At 40.8% G+C, this 17,537-nt stretch overlaps 1 protein-coding gene, 1 long non-coding RNA gene and 1 other non-coding gene across 6 annotated transcripts in view; 1 reads left to right on the top strand and 2 right to left on the bottom strand.

The window, feature by feature from the left end:
• The window catches only part of PLS3 (plastin 3), a 90,317-nt gene extending 89,753 nt beyond the window's left edge, over window positions 1-564 (bottom strand). For 2 of the 3 annotated variants that reach the window (XM_012498958.2, XM_003262225.3), the window contains exon 1: window positions 369-564. The gene's annotated coding sequence lies outside the window, so the exon portion shown is untranslated. The remainder of the gene's footprint in view (window positions 1-368) is intronic. The other variant, XM_030807654.1, reaches the window with a different exon arrangement.
• The window catches only part of LOC105738146, a 44,173-nt gene that overhangs the window by 1,105 nt on the left and 25,531 nt on the right, over window positions 1-17,537 (top strand). The gene's annotated exons all lie outside the window — the stretch shown is intronic.
• On the bottom strand, window positions 15,540-15,620 carry LOC115833439. Its single transcript, XR_004028870.1, has one exon. It is a non-coding gene; the product is annotated as a small nucleolar RNA SNORA64/SNORA10 family (small nucleolar RNA).

Below are 17,537 nucleotides of genomic sequence, written 5' to 3'. Positions count from 1 at the left end.
GCCGTAGCCGCAGAGGGGAATCAGGGAAAGGGCTGGCGTCTAGGACTCCAGCCCAAGACTGGCAACAAGTTAAGAGCAACTAGTAAGAAAACACCACTCAATACAGTGAAGAGCAGAAAACGTGTTTGCGGCGGATGCTGGTAGGGAAGCTCCCCGTCACTCACACCCATTTCGGTTGCGACCAATCGCCCGGGCGCCCGAGGGCTCCAACTGAAATTTCTCCGACCTCCCTCTCCCCCAACCCCCGACCCACGGTGCGCGGCACGTTCCTGCTGAGCTTAACCGAGATGCTCTCCCCGGGACCCACTCCTGCCCACGCCCAGGAAACCCGCTCCCCTAGTGCCCGCCGGCGCCTACAAAGCACTTACGTAAAGTCGCAGAGTCCTGGGTCTGGCCCGACTGCCGCCGACCAACGCACTCAGACAACTTCTGCACCTCGGAATCTTTGCGGCTGTGGCTCTAAAGCCAGCGCTCCCTCCCCTCCTGCCAGCCCCCTCCGCCCCTCGGCCGCCGCCATTGGCTCGGGTGGTGCTAGCAGTCGGCCTGGGAACCAGGAAGGGGATTGGGCCACGAGCCTGTCACATCAACTGGGTGGAGATCCAGGAAAATAGGCACGGGGATGGGCACCCAGGAGGGATAGGGACTGCAACTCTGCAGCAGGGAGAAGAGAATGGTCCACAGCGCCTGAGTCTCCCCTTCCTACTTGGGCTAAGAAGAAGTTAGAATTCCAACGTGCCTGGCTCGGAGTACACATTCACAAAATCTTGTGGGATTAGTAAAAAGATGAAAAAGTTGGGAACAAGAATTTGAATGCCACCTATATAAATCTATGGGGGAGGGGTACAGTTTCTCCCAGAATCGTGAGAAGAATAACGGCATGTTGGGGAACATTCCTAATTACATCTGCAACAATCAGTCCAGGTGCCAAAGGGCGCAGAGGGAAACATCAGCAATCATTCCTTTCCTTAAGAAGTCAAGGGAGAAGAATATGGGCAGGGCAGGGCCCTCAAGCTTTTGGCCTCATGCCAAGTAAATTGTTAGCCCACATCACCTGTCTGGTATGTTTGTCCATGCGGAGAGGGGTGAGAGGAGGTGGCTGGAAGTACCTTGGTTCCACTCTTTTGACCGGAAATGGGTATCAATTCTCATCAGTCTCCTTTCACCAGAGAAAACTTGGAGACATGTTACTGCTCCCCAGACTGCCATTTCTTCTCCTTCTCTGCCCAGGAGACGGCTTCCACGTCATAGCTGACCTCTTTCATTAATACACGTGGAGGTTATCTGCATTCCAAACCTATGGCTCATCGTAGATCCAAAATCAACTCAGAGAGTCAGAGTTTGAGGGATTTTGCAGGGTCAAGTCAAGAGACTGACTTGTGGGATAGCTGTAGAAGAAAAAGTCTAAGTCCTTTCCTGTTCCAGTCGTAACCATTTTGTTCAGGAAATGTGTGCTTGGAAAGTTCTGTCAACATTTAAAATTAGTTCAATTAAGTCGCATTTTACATATACTAGGAAAAAATGCTGAGAGGCTTTAAAATTGAATGTTCTTGAAAAGGAACCCCTATTTCATCTGCCATTATGAATTTCCTTAGAGAAATTAATCTGTAGTGAGTGCCAAGGCTTCTTAAAAGGGAAGAACTTGGGGAGTTCATATATTGCCTAAAGGCTAGACTAGCAGAGGACTTGGCATTAGGACAAAGCCTTGTTAAATATTAATTAATGATTAACCAACTGGAAGAACTTATGAAAGGCACAGGAAGGTGAAAAAGAAATGAGAGAGCAATCATGCTTTCACAAACATTGAATTTCTGTTATGGGAGATTTTCTACTGGTTCAGGTTTGGGTCAGCACAAAAATACTGATTTAAACATGTTGGCGTTGGATTGAACATGGAGTCATTGCGTTGCCACACACATTTACAGTAAGCTCCCAAATGAGATTTCTAGCATTCAGTAATTGGCCCAAGGTTTGGTGTGACTTCTGGAATTCTTTACAAAAAATTTTTAGATACAGGAAATAGGCTCCTTCAGTTTTCTACCGTTTATGGTGTCTGTCAGTCACCACTGAAGAGCTTCCACCTGCTCTTAAACTTAAAATTACAGACTGAGCAATAGCATGAAGGGACTCTGTAAGCTAAATTTTCCAGTGCGGATATATTTGTCTCAATTACGTTGTATTCAATTTTAGTTTATTTTTCAAATTCTAGAATTTAAAGTAAAAATATTAAGAATCCTATGTATATGCTATTTACAGTTCCTGTTTTTTATTCAAAAAAACTTACATTGGTCCGAGTGGGGTAGCTCACGCCTGTAATCCAGCACTTTGGGAGGCTGTGCGGTGGGAGGATTGCATGAGGCCAGGAGTTCAAGACCAGCCTGGACAACATAGCAAGACCTCATCTCTACAAAAAAAATTAATAAAAATTTTTAAAAGCTTAATAGAATCTATACTTTGATAAAAGTCTTCATTCACCACTATCACTGAGGATGTCAGAATTCAGTCAAGAAATGTCATTTTAATTGAAATGCAATAGTCCATAGTTTCAAAGCTGCAGAGTACCTAGCTGATGACATTAGTTCTCATTGCCTCAGTAACTTTCCAACAGATAAAACACGCCCTAAACACAGAAGCACCTATTTGGATGCTAGCTGAGATTCCTGTTTAACAAGCTCCACTATATAATCCAGGTAGAACTCCATTTTAATGAATACTATTAAGATACCCAGCCAGTTTGATGTAACTAAGCTAGCTTTGTGTTGCCCAGAATCTAAAGGATCTTTTCAAATTTAGCATTTTGCTGGAAGAAAGGATCCTCAGGCTCAAAGCTCTTAAACAGCATTTCTTTATAATCTTTCACACCAACAACTTACCTCACAGAGGATCATTCACGAAGTAACCCAAAGTTGATTGTTTTCTTATCTATATCAAAAAGCCTGCACAGATGTTTGTCAGGGTTCCCTCCACCTGCTTATAGGCTTTAATTCATTTTGACAGTGACTTGCATAGTGCCTGACACATAGGAGTTCAGTAAATGTTTGTTGAACTAATGGTTATTTTATGAGTCTGTTCTTGTTAAACAACAGCAACAAAAAGCTATTAATATATATAGGACTCTCACAAACCTTGTGAATCAATAACCTAAGAGTTTTTACCTTTCCTTCCACTTCCAATTTTCAACCCTAATGCCTTTGTAATAAATCACTTAAAGTCAATATCGCAAAATTTTGAAAACCATTTATTCTTCCTGTCCTCCGTTGATATCATAGGAAGGCTCCAATATCTCTCTTAGGTTTTTTGTCTGTCCAAACTACCTTTCCTTCCTCCTTTTGATATGCACATTCCCCTTTTTCTTGCTCTTTTTCCTATTGTTCTGCCCAACACTCTCCCCAGTCTAGCTCACAACGTATTATGTGTACATAGTCTAAAATTTTCCCTGAAATTTTCCTAGAGTAAGTTGTCAGTTTCCTCTTTTATCCATTTTTAATTTTTTATTCTTAACATGTAATTGCTGGCTTGAACTTTTTTTTTTTTTTCTTGAGACAGAGTTTCACTCTTGTCACCCTGGCTGGAGTGCAATGGTGCTGTCTCAGCTCATTGCAACCTCTGCCTCCTGGGTTCAAGCGATTCTCCTGCCTCAGCCTCCCAAGTAGCTGGTATTATAGGCACCTGCCACCACACCCGGCCAATTTTTGTTTTTTCAGTAGAGATGGGGTTTCACCATGTTGGCCAGGCTCCTCTCGAGCTCCTGACCTGAGGTGATCCACCTGCCTCGGCCTCCCAAAGTGCTGGGATTACAGAGATGAGCCACCATGCCTGACCACTGGCTTGAACTTTTTATCTATTTTTTATTTTATTTTATTTTATGTTTTTCTTCTTTTTCCTCATCCCGTCCGGGATAATTTTTATCAATTTTTTTAAAACCTCCTTTCTGTAGTCTATTAAAATATGATTTTGCTGCATAAACTTTATATAAGCCAGGAATAACTTAAAGAATCTTGATCAATTCAATACTAAATCATTTTTCTTACACACCTAATTGTTTTCTCAGTCTCTAAATGTACAATTGTGTACTAATCTGTTTTAATTAATTGTATTTTATTTTATCAGATTATTTTCAAGGAATTATCCTTTTTTAAATCACCTTTTTAATTCATGGATAATTCTATTCCATGTTGTGATATTTTAGGTTCTTGGATTGATCCTAATCCCTCTTTTTATTCAGTGTGCTGTGAGATGACATTTTTATTAAAATTAAGTATGATTTTAAAGGTTTCTCTCATACTTAAAATACTTGGCATACAGGAAATCTTGGAAGACCTGGACAATTCTTAATTTTTTTTTGATCCATAGGATACAGATTTGAACAGTTACTACCACTGTTTATTAGTGAAGTGTTTTTATGTTTCCAATTCAAAATGTACACATGTATAAGACATGAATATTAATAGTGAATAGGCAATTGTCAAATATTTTTCAAACCTAAAGATATCTGAATGTCTGCCAATGCAGGCCAACTATCTTACGTGCACATTCACATAAAGAAATTACTCTGACATGTCCAAGGTTATTTCAGATTTTCACTTGTTAAAAAAATAATTCTCAGTATCTGAGAATAAGAAAATTAAAAAATAAAAAAGACAAAAAATTAATTGAAGTCTCTTTAATAGGATTAGGACATATTTAATCAGTATGGACTTTATAATATATAGATTTAATAAAGATCACTATCATCACTGGAAATGCTCAAAATTAAAGTGTCACCCTCCCCCCCCGACTTTCTGGGTGTTAAATATCTAATTAATCAGATAACTATTATAAGCAACATAGAAAAAGTATGGTCTCAAAACAATAGTCTAATATTAATTCAAGATCAAAGTCCACATAACTGAAATAATGAGAAAACAATTCAAGATAGAATATATAAGAAGCACCGTAGGTAGGCTGAAAAGAATGAGAATAACAGGGCTAAAGCAGTTATAGAAGGCATCCTTTGTGCAATGGAACTTGAGCTAGGCTTGACAAAGATGGGTAAGACTTGATATAGGCAAGTAGAAATGAAAACCATTTTCATTCCTAGGAAGTGATAAAAGAAAAACTTCAGACAAATTAAATTTAACAGTTTAATTGAGCAATGAACGATGGGGCAGCCACCCCAAACCAGACTAGGTGCAGAGAGACTCTGGTGCTGCCACATGTTCAGAGAGAATTTATGGACAGAAAAAGAAAAGTGACATACAGAAAATGGAAGTGGGGTACAGCAATAGCTGGATTGATTACAGCTTGGCATTTGCTTTATTTGAACTCAGTTTGAACAATTGGCTGCCTTTATTGGCCAAAACTCAGTAATTTTTACAAGTGAGGGTTACAGCGTGTTTACACATCTGTTTAGGTTACAGTACACTATGTATAGAAATACTTTTTTTTTTTTTTGGCAGGGTCTCGCTCTGTCTCCCAAGTTGGAGTGCAGTGGCACCATCATGGCTCACTGAAGCCTCAATTTCCCAGGCTCAGGTGATTCTCACACCTCAAGTCTCCCAAGCAGCTGGGACTACAGGCTCGTGCCACCACACCCGACTAATTTTTTTTTGTAGTAGAGACAGGGTTTTGCCATGTTGTCCAGGCCAGACTTGAACGCCTGGGCTCAAGTGATCCACCTGCCTGGGCCTCACAAACTACTGGGATTAGAGGCCTGAGCCACCACACCCAACCAGGCTAAACTTAATTTAACATAAGAAAGCAAAATGGGAGAGCTTTAGGTGAGTTTTTGAGTTTGGGCTTTCTTTCCAGGCTTTTACTTTCTTATCTGCAAAAGAAAAACTGAGAATTTGCCTACCACAAAGGTGCAGTGATAACATCAATGGGAAGGAAGATTGCTTGGGATCTCACTAACGTAATCTTTTTAAAAGAGAAAATATATTTATACTTACTTTAGTGATTAAAAAGACTTGTGGGCTGGGCTCACGCCTGTAATCCCAGCACTTTTGGAAGCCGAGGTGGGTAGATCACTTGAGCCCAGGAATTTGAGACCAGCCTGGGCAACATCGCAAAACCCAGTGTCTACAAAAAATACAAAAATTAGCCGGACGTGGTGGTACATGCCTGTAGTTCCAGCTACTTGGGAGGCTGAAGTTGGAGGGTCACTTGAGGCTGGGAGGTTGGTCTCGATCTCCTGACCTCGTGATCCGCCCGCCTCGGCCTCCCAAAGTGCTGGGATTACAAGCTTGAGCCACCGCGCCCGGCCTTAAGGAAGTATTATTAATAACATGCCTGTAACTTACAGAGAATTTAAGGTAGGTGAGTGCACTAGCTCAGATATACAACTTGATGTTATCATTTTGTGTGTCTGGGCTATAAAGCACTTTTTTTGGTGAAATATTCAACCTCAACCTTTATTAGAATGTAATCTGAAAGATTGGAGGCTTCCTATGAAAAAAGTCTTTTAAACATATACAAACAACCCTTCAGAATAAATTGTAGTGCACATTTCAAAATTTATAAGGATTATCCATAATTCTCCACAGCACTAGCCAGACTTCTAAAGAAAGTCATGTCCAGTCTATTGTGTTTAACTGATTTCTGAATATGTGAGGCCAAATTTTGGTGAATTTATGAGTGTCTACCTGCATTATGTGTGTGTGTGTGTGAGAGAGAGAGAGAAAGAGAGAGAATATTATCAGATATTTAAATGCTATAACTGTTTATTCTACCAAGAATGCTTATAGTTAAATATTTGGGTCTGTGTTTACTAAGTATGCAAAATAATGACTTTAAAAAGAGATTGACAGTGTGACACGATGGATGAACCTTGAAAACATTATGCTAAGTGAAAGAGGCCAGTAACAAAAGACCACATATTGTATGATTCCATTTATATAAAATGTACAAAAAGGGAAAATCCATAGAGACAGAAAGTAGATTAGTGGTTGCCTAGGACTGGGGGTATGGGCAATTGGAGGAAAATGAGGAGTGACTGCTAGTGGGGTTCCTTTTTGGGGTAATGAAAATATTCTAAAATAGATTGTAGTGATGGTTGCATAACTATATGAATAAATTTAAAACTATCGAATCGTACAATTTTAATTGGTGAGCTATGTGGTATGTGAATTAGATCTGTTACTTCAGGCAAGTTAAAATTAACAGAATTTAACTGAGCAAGAAAAACAAAAACGATTCGAGAATTAGCCAGCCCCCAGAATCAGAACAGATTCAGAGATTCTGGGGCTGCCCCATGGTCAGAGGAGATTTATGGACAGAATCAGGAAAATGACACCCAGAAAACAGAAGCGAGTACAGAAACAGCTGGGCCTTTGCCTTATTTGAGCAGGGTTTGAACAGCTGGCTGCCTGTGAGTGGTTATTTAAGTATGGTGTCTGTGATTGGCTGAGACGCAGCTATTGTTATAGAAGCCTACTCCTAAATTAGGTTTTCAGTTTGTTTACCTACTAAGTTAGGTTGCAGTTTATACTTAAGAATTCGAGTATACAAGTACAAAGACTTTCTCAGGCCAAATTTTAGTTTGATTTAACATATCTCTATATAGCTGCTATTCAAAAAGAGAAGGAGATGACAGAATTAGGCTGTTAAGCACAAGGAAAACCATACTAATGAGGATATGATATGAAAGGATCTGCAATTGCAAGGAAGAAACTAAACTCATGCAATCAAAAGAGCCTTGGGAGATAAATTCATCCACTTCTTGGTTAGCATGTTCCCATTTTTGTCACTGTCACTGAAAGAATAACATAGTGCTTTAACTTACTACAAAAGAGATGTAAATTAAACATTACAAAAAAAAATTTAAACAAATCAAATAAGCCAGAAACAGAACCTAGGCAGTAAAAGGTGATCTAGTGCTTTTTTGATACTTTTAAAAAGGTTTGAATTACCATATGACTAAATGGGTCGAGGTATTTAAATCATGCCACAGTTTTCATAAATACTTGCAGTTATAGAGATAATTGGACATTTGGTTTAAGTAACCAAGAAATTCCTTAGGAAGTGTCACAGAAGGTTTCAGGATAAGAAGTTTCATTCTGAATCAACACACATCTCTTTGGTAATTCAGAACCAATAATGTTTTCACTGGTTTGTTTCTTTATCAATGCCATAGATTCACCTGAACAAGGGTGAAAAGAGAATGTAAAGTTGTTCATTCAGGGAGGCATTCCCTTTCATACACTGAGCAACACTATCATAGCTTAAATCCCATTTGATGGTTGGAATAGAGTAGACCTAAAACTATGTTTAATTAAGGCTTTATAAAAAGTTTTAAATATTTGGGAGTCCTCTGGAAAGGATGCCACGTGAAATGCGATCATATGCCTAAGATTATCCTAAGTCAGAAGTTAGCAAACTTTGCCTGTAAAGGGCCATATAGTAAATATTTTTGCATACAAGCCATACAGTGTCTGTTGCAACTACTCAACTCTGCTGTTGTATTATGGAAGCAATCATAAAAATTTTTTTTTTTTTTTTTTTTTTTGAGATGGAGTCTTGTTCTGTCCCCCAGGCTGGAGTGCAGTGGCGCAATCTCGGCTCACTGCAAGCTCCGCCTCCCGGGTTCACGCCATTCTCCTGCCTCAGCCTCTCCGAGTAGCTGGGACTACAGGCGCCCGCCACCACTCCCGGCTAATTTTTTGTATTTTTAGTAGAGACGGGGTTTCACCGTGGTCTCAATCTCCTGACCTCGTGATCCGCCCGCCTCGGCCTCCCAAAGTGCTGGGATTACAAGCGTGAGCCACTGCGCCCGGCCTGCAATCATAAAAATTAAATAAAGAGGCTGGGCGGGTGGCTCACGCATGTAATCCCAGCACTGTGGGAGGCCGAGGCAGATGGATCACCTGAGGTCAGGATTTCCAGACCAGCCTGGCCAACATGACGATACCCCTCCTCTACTAAAAACACAAAAATTAGCAGGGCATGGTGGTGCATACCCGTAATCCCAGCTACTCAGGAGGCTGAGACAGGAGAATCGCTTGAACCCTGTAGGCAGAGGTTGCAGTGAGCTGAAATCGTGCCGTTGCACTCCATCCTGGGCAACAGAGCAAGACTGCATCTCAAAAATAAAAAATAAACAAACAAACACCTGGGTGTGGTGGTTCATGCCTGCATTCCCAGCACTTTGGGAGGCTGAGGGAGGCGGATCACTTGAGGCCGGGAGTTCGAGGCCAGCCTGGCTAACATGGTGAAACCCCATCTCTACTACACATACAAAAAATTAGCTGGGCCTGGTGGCTTGCACCTGTAGTCCCAGCTATTCTGGAGGCTATGGCACAAGAATCATTTAAACCCAGGAGGCGGAGGTTGCACTGAGCCGAGATTGCAGCACTGAACTCCAGCCTGGGTGACAGGACAAGACTCTGTCTCAAAAACAAATACATATAAAATAAAAATAAAAATAAAAATAAAAAATTAGCCAGCCACGGTGGCACTTTCCTGTAGTCCCAGCTACTCAGAAGGCTGAGGCACGAGAATCGCTTGAACCCGGGAGGCGGAGGTTGCAGCAAGCTGAGATCACGCCACTGCACACCAGCCTGGGCAACAGAGCCAGACTCCATCTCAAAATAAATAAATTAAAAAATAAATAAAGCCGGGCACGGTGGCTCATGCCTGTAATCCCAGCACTTTGGGAGGCCGAGGTGGGCAGATCATGAGGTCAGGAGATGGAGATCATCCTGGCCAACATGGTGAAACCCTGTCCCTACTAAAAATACAAAAAAATTAGCTGGGCATGGTGGCACGTGCCTGTAATCCCAGCTACTCAGGAGGCTAAGGCAGGAGAATAGCTTGAACTCTGGAGGTGGAGGTTGCAGTGAGCCGAGATCATGCTACTGCACTCCAGCCTGGTGACAGAGCAAGAGTCTGTCTCAAAAATAAATAAATAAATAAATAAATAAATAAACAAACAAACAAACAAACGGGCATGATGGTGTGCCAATAAAACTTACAAGGACAACAACAGTTTGGGTCATCAGGCTGTAGTCTGTTGACCCCTGTCTGGATTACTGTTCTTGCTCCAATACGATCTTGTCATCTGGATGGAGCTGTGTTCTCAAAGAGGTATTTAGGAGTTGGCTTATGACTGATGATATGAAACAGACTGAAATTAGCACTCTTTCATTATTACAATCTTAGGTCTTCACAATCTTTCATACCAAGCAACTGATGGGATGGCTGTCTACTCTCTCTTCTTCTTCGCCTTTCAAATTTGAATGTAATCACAACGGCCAAATTTGCGAGTGGGAGGGAGTGAGGAGGAATAAAATGGCAACTACTATAACTATTGCTTATTGAGCTTCTTCTAGGCCTTGTACTAGAAACTTTATATACACGATCTCGTTTAATGCTAATAACTATCTCATTAACGAAAGCATTATTTTTCCCATTTTCAGATGAGAAAACTAAGATTTAAGGAATAAGTAACTTTTGCCCAAGATCATTTTGCTAGTAATGCAGGAGCTGAGATGTGTGAGCGTGTGGGATGATTCCATCTCTTGTTTGATGCTACAGTTTGTGATTAGAACCAAAGGATTTTACAGGAAGCATTCACTGTACTTTTATCTTAAAAATAAGGCAAAGGAACACTATTAATGATTGCACCTTTCTTCTCACTTCCTTGAAAAAATGATTAGCTCACTGGTGATAAATCTCTTAGATAAGCACATATGTTTTATTATATGCTATGGTCTGAATGTTTATGTCCCTCCAAAATTCATATGCTGAAACCTAATTACCTAGATGACAGTATTAGAAGATATTGTATTAGAATATATGGTATAAGAAAATAGCAGAAGATGGTATTAAAAGGCAGGCTTAATACATCCAATTTTCGCTCTTTTTTTTTTTGAGATGGAGTTTTGCTCTGTTGTCCAGGCTGGAGTGCAATGGCGTGATCTCAGCTCACTGCAACCTCCGCCTCCCGGGTTCAAGCGATTCTCCTGCCTCAGCCTCCTGAGTAGCTGGGATTATAGGCACGCACCACCACGTCTGGCTAATTTTTGTATTTTTGGTAGAGATGGGGTTTCACCATGTCGTGCAGGTTGGTCTTGAAATCCTGACTTCAGGTGATCCACCCACCTCGGCCTCTCAAAGTGTTGGAATTACAGGCATGAGCCACCGCGCCTGGACTAATGAATTTTGTATTTTTAGCAGAGACAGGGTTTCACCATGTCTCCCAGGCTGGTCTCGAACTCCTGGCCTCAAGTGATCTGCCTGCCTTAGCCTCCCAAAGTGCTGGGATTACAGATGTGAGCCACTGTGATCGGCCAATTTATCCAGTTTTTTTGTTTTTAGAAAATACATGATTATAGCCCAACTTATTCTACCTGATAAACTCTGAATTATGGGTCACATAAACCATTTTAGAGGGGTAGTTTTAAACCAATTAAATTTATTCTAAATTTAATGTGTTATAAAAAGAAAAACACCCAAAGCATATAGCTGCCATTTCATTCAATTTTACTTAATTTAGGGTCTTTTGAAGCATCAAATTTTAAAAGTAAAATAATTTGATAATTAAAACCATGAGATATTTGTATTGGAAGGAATATTATAGACCACTTTCCTTGCAGTACAGATGAGTAAAATGAGCCCTGCAACAGCAAAATGACTTGCCCTAATCTCTTATTTTTTCAAGTTCTTTTATAAAGTTACTTTAACAGGTGGCCTTTTGAGGATTATAATTTTCTTTTTATATATTTCCTTTTTAAATGTGGCTTTGCAAATATGCTACATAATGATGCACTTCAGAGACATTTCCATAACGGATGTCATGTAGTAGGGTGGAGTCCCTTTCAGCTGTCAGTGTTCTACAGAAGTGACGTCAACAGTAGGGTACTGGCTCAGTAGGGCATAAGTGTGTTTCAAAGTCTTGCACCTACGCAGAAGTATAGGGCCAGTACTGGACTGACTAAGGTCAGGAACCTTGTCCACCAAAGGAAATGAAAAATCCAAGCCTTAAGGATCTAATCCAAGATAAGGGGTTGATGAGGAAGCAAGGTAAGGCAAAGAAAATCTGAATAGCACCTCAGTGGAGAGATGATTTGTTAGTTTTGAGAGAGTACCCCAGACAGATCACAGAATGCAAAGATTCTTTATTTGAGCTGCTCCTTGAACCTGCTCTCTAATTAATAACTCTATTGTAAGAGACATGAAAGTCACTATATTATTCCTTGGGAGGCTGGAGTAAATTATTCACATCATCAGGAACAATTCAATGTCTGCAAAGAGGTCCCTTGTCAGGTCATTCTGCCACACAATGGAAAGGCTTCATTTGCTTTGCTTCCTTAAGTCTTCTTTCTCCCTTACCTGATCTTTGAGTATATACGATCTTTTTTTTCTGTTAAAGGAACAGATCCTTTCTTTTCTGTTCATCAAAGCTGATAAATAAATTGCAGCTTTTTAATAATCTTTCCAATTTCTTTTTTACCTTCATCAAAGCATGTACTGCTCATTAAAATGGTATAATCGCTCTGGATTAGTGTGAATTTCAGCTTTTACAGAAGAGAAATCCCACAAAGGAGAGAAGCATAGGTAACAGATTGCAAAGGGTTGGCAATACTTCCCTTAAATCTGAATGTAAATACCAGCATCTCTTAGCTCCCAGCAACGTATACTTATGTATTGGAGCTCCTCAGATGCACAGAATGGATGTGCAAGATGAAAACCAGTTGTCAAGGATTCTTTCTTCTTTCGAATTTGTCTTGCAATATTTAAAACAGTAATATGTATCTTTTTTTTTTTTTTACCAGAAATGATTCAGAACATTAAGGTCTTTCCTGTGCCTTGTTTTCCATTTTGAATTAAATATATTATTTTTTAAAAATGAATCAATACCTTCATTAACATTTATATCAACCCATTTTTTTTTTTTTTTTTTTTTTTTTTTTTGTGGAGGAAGGAAAAGGCTCTGAAGATCTGGAACAGCTCAGCCTCCAAAGTGCAGGTCAGAAAATTGGGCTAATTGAATGCTTATCAGTAGTACTGTGATTTTTTCCAGATGCCTTATAGCATTTGATAAATAATTAGAAATACGAGTTTCATTTCTAAAAGGGAAACTGATACATAATTTATAATGTGTATGAAAGCGTAAAGTATTATATAAATTAAAGAAATACACAGATTTTTAATTATTTAAAAATTATATAAAATGAAAGTGCTGTGCTCATAGCTAATTTTTATATTTTCACTTATTCCTATTATAAACCATCAAATTAATTGTAATGCTTTGGTACTCCATGGAAAGTATTTGCTTAAACAGTAACATCTACAAACTTAAAACCAATATCTTAAATCTCAGGGCAAGGTACAATTCTTTTCCAGGATCCCTAAAATAGGTAATTTCAATTACTGCCCTGAAGGCGTTATAGAAATACCAGGAGGCCAGTAGGTGGCTTACGCCTGTAATCCCAACACTTTGGGAGGTGAAGTGGGAAGACTGCTTGAAGCCTGGCGTTTAAAACCAGCCTGGGCAGGAAAACGAGACCCCTGTCTCTACAAAAAATTTAAAAAATTAGCAGGGCATGGTGGTGCACACCTGTAGTCCCAGTTGCTCAGGAGGCTGAGGCAGGAGGATCCCTCAAGCCTAGAAGTTGGAGGCTACAGTGAGCTGTCATAGAGCCACTGCACTCCAGCCTGGGTGACACAGCAAGACTCTTTCTTTCTTTCTCTCTCTCTTTCTTTCTTTCTTTCTTTCTCTCTTTCTTTCTTTCTCTTTCTTTGTTTCTTTGTTTCTTTGTTTCTTTCTCTTTCTTTGTTTCTTTGTTTCTTTCTTTCTCTTTCTTCTTCTTCTTCTTTCTTTCTTTCTTTTTTCTTTCTTTCTTCTCTCTCGTCCTTCATCCCTCCTTCCCTCCCTCCCTCCCTCCCTTCCTTCCTTCCGTTCGTCCTTCCTTCCTTCCTTTTTTTTTTTGAGACAGAGTCTCGCTCTGCGGCTCAGGCTGGAGTGCAGTGGTGTGATCTCGACTCACTGCCACCTCTGCCTCCTGGCTTCAAGTGATTCTCATGCCTCAGCCTCCCCAGTAGCCAGGATTACAGGCTTACGCCACCATACCTGGCTAATTTTTTGTATTTTTAGTAGAGACAGGGTTTCATCACGTTGGTCAGGCTGGTCTTGAACTCCTGGCCTTCAGTGATCCACCCACCTCAGCTTTCCAAAGTCTTAGGATTACAGGCGTGAGCTACCGTGCCTGGCCTGAGACTCCTGCTTAAAAAAAAGAAAAGAAATATCATGAAATCACTGTTGGTTTGTACTGCTTAACAATTCAATCTTAATTGCAAAACACTTCCTTTTATTTTGTAACACTACTCAACACATATATAGATCATTTAACAAGATTTAATTTTATAGGTAATGAGTTTTCAAGGTATATGCAGATTTTGGCAATGTTTTCTGGAATAAGAAAACATGGAACTCTCCAAACACATTATAGTTATGATTCAACATGAAAGCTGTCATTTTTATTTGGTACTCTTCTGCATATTTGCTTCAGACAGCTGTTCTCTTATCATTGGTTGGGTCGTGGTATATTGTCTGGAAAGCAAGGTGATAAATATTCATGACTTATGATGTTTTAAAGTAATTGCAAGTGAAAAATGATTGCATTGATAATCAATTTTAATTCGTTTTTGTTTTGTTTTGTTTTTCCCCCCTCCACATTATGGGGTCATAAGTTTTTAAAACCTTAAGTTATTATTTTACCTATTCCAGGATCCTCTCAGAAAGGCAGGAAAAAAGGAATTATTTCTTTTTCTAAAATCAAATGCAAATGATCAGATATTGAAACATTAATATGCAAATTAGTGAAACATTCCACAGATTTTCTGCAGCTGCTCCTCACCGCCTCCCTCAACTCCCACATTCCCTTATATATTCTAGCCACACCAGATATTTCATTATTTCCCAAATTTGCCTATATACCTATATAATCCAGCTTGGGAGAGTGGAATTGAAAACATGTGTGTTTAGGAGAGAGTCAGAATTTGGTGTAAATCTGTGTTTGTCTCTTACTATCTGTGTAGCTTTGGAAAAGTCAGTTCATCTCTGTGTGCCTTGGTATCCTCATGGGAAAATTCAGACAATTGGCACCTCAACATAGTGCTAGGTATATAGCACATGCTCAATAAATTGTTATTGAACGAAGGATAAAATATAACATATAAACCACCTAATACAGTGCCTGGCACATAGTATTGGTAAACAGTAACTAATCATTTACCCTCTGTTCCTCTCTGAGGCCTGCTCTCACATTCCTTTTTAATCTAGCAGATACCTAACTATCCTTCAAGTCCCACATCAAATGGCATATCCTTGGAAATGATTTCTCTTTTTTTTTTTTTTTTTTTTTTTGAGACGATGTCTCGCTCTGTCGCCCAGGCTGGAGTGCAGTGGCACAATCTCGGCTCACTGCAAGCTCCGCCTCCCGGGTTCACGCCATTCTCCTGCCTCAGCCTCTCCGAGTAGCTGGGACTACAGGCGCCCTTCTAGGCAAAGCTAATGCTTCTAGGTCTGCATTCTCATAACATCTTTTTCCCCCCCATCCAAGACCTGTTGTACCCCTCAAGGAAAGAGAGGCCACCATAAGGCCAATCTGAGTTCCCAAAGAGTAAGGGAGGAGACCACCACTCATATTGTCTTATGCCCAATTTCTGCCTCCAAAAAAAGAAAAAGTAAAAACTAAAAGGTAGAAATGAAATCCACAAGCAGACAGCCCAGTGCCATACCCTGGGCTTGGTAGTTAAAGATCGACCCCTGACCTAATCGGTTGTGTTATGTATAGATTACAGACATTTTATAGAAAAGCACTGTGAAAATCCCTATCCTGTTTTGTTCCGATCTAATTATCGGTGCATGCAGCCCCCAGTCACGTACCCCTTGCTTGCTCAATCAATCATGACCCTCTCACGCGCACCCCCTTAGAGTTGTGAGCCCTTAAAAGGGACAGGAATTGCTCACTCGGGGAGCTCTGCTCTTGAGATAGGAGTCTTGCCGATGCCCCCGGCCGAATAAACCCCTTCCTTTTTTAACTCGGTGTCTGAGGAGTTTTGTCTGCGGCTCGTCCTGCTACATTTCTTGGTTCCCTGACCGGGAAGCGAGGTGATTGGCAGATGGCCGAGGCAGCTCCTTAGGCGGTTTAAGCCTGCCCTGTGGAACATCCCTGCGGGGGACTCGGACCAGCCCGAGCGACGCAGATCCTGAGAGTGCTCCCAGGTAGGCATTTGCCCCCGTGGGATGCTTCATCAGAGCAGTGTGTGGCAGGCCCCCATGGAGGATCAATGCAGTGGCTGAACACCGGGAAGGAACGGGCACTTGGAGTCTGGACATCTAAAACCTGGTAAGACTAGTCTTTGAAACTTGCCCACTCTGTTTGAGTGGAAGCGTGGCCTGATCACCCACGGTGTGCCTCTATTGGCGCTTTGGTTTGGTTTTGACTTGGTTTGAGTTGCTTGACAGGATTGGTCTTGGGAACTTGCCCACTCCATTTGAGTGGAAGCGTGGCCTGATCGCCCACGGTGTGCCTGTACCGGCACTTTGGTTTTTGTTTTTGACTTGACTTGGATTGTGTGATACTTTGGTTCTGGTTTTGACCTGGCTTGGATTTCTGGATACTCTGATTTTGGTTTTGATTTTGGTTTGGTGCAAACTGCAAAAGTGTGTGTGTGCTCTTTTTACCCGTTCTTTGTTTTGTGGTGCGCATGCAGTGTGAGTGTGGTGTTTTGTCTCGAAGAAGCATAGGTCAGGCACAAATAAGCCCACCCTACTAGGAACTATGTTGAAAAATTTCAAAAAAGAATTTAAAGGAGACTATGGAGTACTATAACACTAGGAAAACTTAAAACTTTGTGTAAGATAGACTGGCCAGCATTAGAGGTAGGTTGGCCATTAGAAGGAAGCCTGGACAGGTCCCTTGTTTCAAAAGTATGGCACAAGGTAACCTGTAAGCCAGGGAACCGAGACCAGTTCCCATACATAGACACTTGGTTACAGATGGTTTTAGACCCCCCACCCCCAACACACAGTGGTTGAGAGAACAGCAGCATAAGTGGCTGGCAGAGGCAAGGAAACACCAGCAGAGAGAGAGAGAAAGGAAAGAGACAGAGAGGAACTAAGAGGCAGAGAGAGAGGAAGAGACAGAGAGGGAGTCAAGGAGAGAGACAGAAAGAGAGAGGCAGAGAGAGAGAAGAAGAGACAGAGGCAAAAGGAAAGTCAAAGAGAGAGAGACAAAGTCAAAGAGAGAAAGAGAGAGAGAGATATACAAGTAGCTAAAAAAAAAGTGTACCCTATTCCTTTAAAAGCCAACGTAAATTTAAAACCTATAATTGGTAATTGAAGGTATTCTCCATAACCCTATAACACTCCAATACCACTTTGTTGTCAGTGTAAACAAGGGCGTATCCCGAAAGCACTGAGGCCTTCCTATCAAAAATCCTTAACCCAGTAACCCGCTGATGGCCCAAATGCATTCAATCTGTAGCGGCAACTGCTTTGCTGACAACAACAACAAAAAAAGGTAAAAAAATAACTTTTAGAGGAAACCTCATTG

The sequence above is a fragment of the Nomascus leucogenys genome, chromosome X (assembly GCF_006542625.1).
Source record: "Nomascus leucogenys isolate Asia chromosome X, Asia_NLE_v1, whole genome shotgun sequence".
Lineage (NCBI taxonomy): Eukaryota > Metazoa > Chordata > Mammalia > Primates > Hylobatidae > Nomascus > Nomascus leucogenys.
This window is presented reverse-complemented; position numbering and strand designations above follow the sequence as displayed.